The sequence below is a fragment of the Pan paniscus genome, chromosome 14 (genome assembly GCF_029289425.2).
Source record: "Pan paniscus chromosome 14, NHGRI_mPanPan1-v2.0_pri, whole genome shotgun sequence".
Taxonomy (NCBI): Eukaryota; Metazoa; Chordata; class Mammalia; order Primates; family Hominidae; genus Pan; species Pan paniscus.
In genome coordinates this window covers 1,645,001-1,649,181 of record NC_073263.2, presented here as the reverse complement: position 1 = coordinate 1,649,181, position 4,181 = coordinate 1,645,001, and positions in this window count along the sequence as shown.

The window sequence follows — 4,181 nt, the reverse complement described above, 5'->3', positions numbered from 1 at the left end:
TCTCTGTGTATCTACGTTTTTTAAATTGTCTCTCTTTTCTCCATTTTCTTCCTCCCTCCCTCCCTCCCTGCTCCCTTCCCTCCCTCCTTCCCTTTCACCATCTGTCTCTTTTCCCCATTCCCCGCCCCCCCCCCCCGTCTGTCTCTGCGTGGATTCCGGAAGAGCCCATGCATTTTGCCTCTCCGTGTGTCTGCAGCGACCCGCGACCGAGTCCTTGTGTGTTCTTTCTCCCTCCCTCCCTCCCTCCCTCCCTGCTTCCGAGATGCATCTCCGAACACCCACGCGCCGTGGGTTGTCTTCTGACTCTGTCGCGGTCGAGGCAGAGACGCGTTTTGGGCCCCGTGTGTGTGGGGTTGGGGCAGAGGGGCTGCGTTTTCCGCCTCGGGAAGAGCTTCTCGGCTCACGGTTTCGCTTTTGCGGTCCACGGGCCGCCCTGCCATCCGGATCTGTCTCGCTGACGTTCGCGGCGGTCGTCGGGCTCCATCTGGCGGCCGCTTTTAGATCGCGCTCTCGGCTTCCGGAGCTGCGGTGGCAGCTGCCGAGGGAGGGGACCGTCCCCGCTGTGAGCTGTGCAGAGCTCCGGAAAGCCCGCGGTCGTCAGCCCGGCTGGCCCGGTGGCGCCAGAGCTGTGGCGCGTCGCTTGTGAGTCAGAGCTCTGGCGTGCAGGTTTATGTGGGGGGGAGGCTGTCGCTGCGCTTCTGGGCCCGAGCCGGGCGTGGGGCTGCCCGGGCCGGTCGACCAGCGCGCCGCGGCTCCCGAGGCCCGAGCCGCGACCCGCGGGGACCCGCCGCGCGTGGCGCGGGAGGCTGGGGACGCCCTTCCCGGCCCGGTCGCGGGTCCGTCCGCGCTCATCCTGGCCGTCTGAGGCGGCGGCCGAATTCGTTTCCGAGTCCCCGTGGGGAGCCGGGGACCGTCCTGCCCCCGTCCCCCGGGTGCCGGGGAGCGGTCCCCGGGCCGGGCCGCGGTCCCTCTGCCGCGATCCTTTCTGGCGAGTCCCCGTGCGGAGTCGGAGAGCGCTCCCTGAGCGCGCGTGCGGCCCGAGAGGTCGCGCCTGGCCGGCCTTCGGTCCCTCGTGTGTCCCGGTCGTAGGAGGGGCCGGCCGAAAATGCTTCCGGCTCCCGCTCTGGGGACACGGGCCGGCCCCCTGCGTGTGGCACGGGCGGCCGGGAGGGCGTCCCTGGCCCGGCGCTGCTCCCGCGTGTGTCCTGGGGTTGACCAGAGGGCCCCGGGCGCTCCGTGTGTGGCTGCGATGGTGGCGTTTTTGGGGACAGGTGTCCGTGTCGCGCGTTTCCTGGGCCGGCGGCGTGGTCGGTGACACGACCTCCCGGCCCCGGGGGAGGTATATCTTTCACTCCGAGTCTGCATCTTGGGCCACCGGGTTATTGCTGACACGCTGTCCTCTGGCGACCTGTCGCTGGAGAGGTTGGGACTCCGGGTGCGTGCGGGGCTCTGGCCTACCGGTGACCCGGCTAGCCGGCCGTGCTCCTGCTTGAGCCGCCCGCTGGGGCCCGCGGGCCTGCTGTCCTCCGCGCGCCCGGGCGTGTCCCGACTCCCGGTGCCGGCCCGGGTCCGGGTCTCTGACCCACCTGGGGGCGGCGGGGAAGGCGGCGAGGGCCACCCTGCCCCCGTGCGCTCTCCGCTGCGGGCGCCCGGGGCGGCCGCGACAACCCCACCCCGCTGGCTCCGTGCCGTGCGTGTCAGGCGTTCTCGTCTCCGCTGGGTTGTCCGCCGCCCCTTCCCCGGAGCGGGGCGTCGGCCGGCCGGCCGACCTCCGCTCCCGGGGGGCTCTTTCGTGATCGATGTGGTGACGTCGTGCTCTCCCGGGCCGGGTCCGAGCCGCGACGGGCGAGGGGCGGACGTTCGTGGCGAACGGGACCGTTCTTCTCGCTCCGCCCCGCGGGGTCCCCTCGTCTCTCCTCTCCCCGCCTGCGGGCGGCGCGTGTGGGGGAGGCGTGTGGGGTGCGGAGCCCGGCCTGACCTCGCCGTCCCGCCCGCCGCCTTCTGCGTCGCGGGGCGGGTCGGCGGGGCCCTCTGACGCGGCAGGCACCCCTCGCTGTCGCCTCCGGTGGTTGTGGACTTGCGGGCGGCCCCCCTCCGCGGCGGCGGGGGGTGCCGTCCCGCCGGCCCGTCGTGCTGCCCTCTCGGGGGGGCGTGCGCGAGCGTCGGCTCCGCTTGGGCCTCTGCGGTGCTCCTGGAGCGCTCCGGGTTGTCCCTCAGGTGCCCGAGGCCGAGCGGTGGTGTGTCGTCCCCGCCCCCAGCGCCCCCTCCTCCGGTCGCCGCCGCGGTGTCCGCGCGTGGGTCCTGAGGGAGCTCGTCGGTGTGGGGTTCGAGGCGGTCGAGTGAGACGAGACGCGCCCCTCCCACGCGGGGAAGGGCGTCCGCCTGGTCCGGTGAGCGCACGTCCCGTGCTCCCCTCTGGCGGGTGCGCGCGGGCCGTGTGAGCGATCGCGGTGGGTTCGGGCCGGTGGCGCGTGCGCCGGCCGGCCGCCGAGGGGCTGCCGTTCTGCCTCCGACCGGTTGTGTGTGGGTTGACTTCGGGGGTGCTTTTGCCTCGGAAGGAAGGAGGCGGGTGGACGGGGGGGCCCCGTGGGGGTTGCGCGCACGCGCGCGCCGGCCGGGCCCCCGCCCTGACCGCGAACGCTCAAGGTGGCCGCACGCAGGTGTTTCCTCGTACTGCAGGCCCCCTCCCTTCCCCAGGCGTCCCTCGGCGCCTCTGCGGGCCCGAGGAGGGGCGGCTGGCGTGTGGGGGAGTGTGACCCACCCTCGGTGAGAAAGCCTTCTCTAGCGATCCGAGAGGCGTGCCTTGGGGTACCGGATCCCCCGGACTGCCGCCTCTGTCTGTGCCTCCGTCATGGGAGCGCTGCCGTAGCGACTCGCTCGCAGAGGACCCTCCTCCGCTTCCCCCTCGGCGGGGTTCGGGGGGGAGAGCGAGGGTTTCCGCCGGCCACCGCGGTGGTGGCCGAGCGCGGCTCGTCGCCTACTGTGGCCCGCGCCTCCCCCTTCCGAGTCGGGGGAGGATCCCGCCGGGCCGGGCCCTGGCGTCCCAGCGGGTTGGGACGTGGCGGCCGGCGGGCGGTGGGTTGTGCGCGCACGGCGTTCCGTCCGGCGCGTGACCCCCTCCGCCGCGAGTCGGCTCTCCGCCCGCTCCCGTGTGCCGAGTCGTGACCGGTGCCCACGACCGCGTTTGCGTGGCGCGGGGTCGGGCCGCCTGGGCCTGGGAAAGCGTCCCACGGTGGGGGCGCGCCGGTCTCCCGGAGCGGGACCGGGCCGGAGGATGGACGAGAGAATCACGAGCGATGGTGGTGCTGGCGTGTCGGGTTCGTGGCTGCGGTCGCTTCGGGGCCCCCGGTGGCGGGACCCCGGGGCTCGCGAGGCGGGTCTCGGTGGGGGCCGAGGGCCGTCCGGCGTCCCAGGCGGGGCGCCGCGGGACCGCCCTCGTGTCTGTGGCGGTGGGATCCCGCGGCCGTGTTTTCCTGGTGGCCCGGCCGTGCCTGAGGTTTCTCCCCGAGCCGCCGCCGCCTCTGCGGGGCCCCCGGGTGCCCTTGCCCGTCTGTGCCCTCTTCCCCGCCCGCCGCCCGCCGATCCTCTCTTCTCCCCGAGCGGCTCACCGGCTTGACGTCGGTTGGTGGCCCCGTCTGGGACCGAACCCGGCACCGCCTTGTGGGGGCGCCGCCGCCGGCCACTGGTTGGCCCGGTGTCCGCGTCCCCCGGCGCGCGCCTTCGGGACCGGGTCGGTGGCGCCCCGCGTGGGGCCCGGTGGGCTTCCCGGAGGGTTTCGGGGGTCGGCCTGTGGCGCGCGTGCGAGGGAAGAGAGGGTTCCGGGGGACCGGCCGCGACTGCGGCGGTGGTGGGGGGGAGCCGCGGGGAGCGCCGAGGGCCGGTCGGCCGCTCCGGGTGCCGCGCGGGGCCGCCTTCGCGCTCGGAGGCTGCCGGCGGTGAGACCCCCGCGTGTGTGTCCCGGCCGCGGTCGGCTGCGCCCGAGGGGTCCCGTGGCGTCCCCTTCCCCGCCGGCCGCCTTTCTCGCGCCTTCCCCGTCGCCTCGGCCTCGCCCGTGCTCCCTCGTCTTCTCCCGGCCCGCTCTTCCGAGCCGGGTCGGCGCGTCCCCCGGGTGCGCCTCGCTTCCCGGGCCTGCCGTGGCCCTTCCCGGAGGCGTCCGTCCCGGGCGTCGGCGTCGGGGGAGA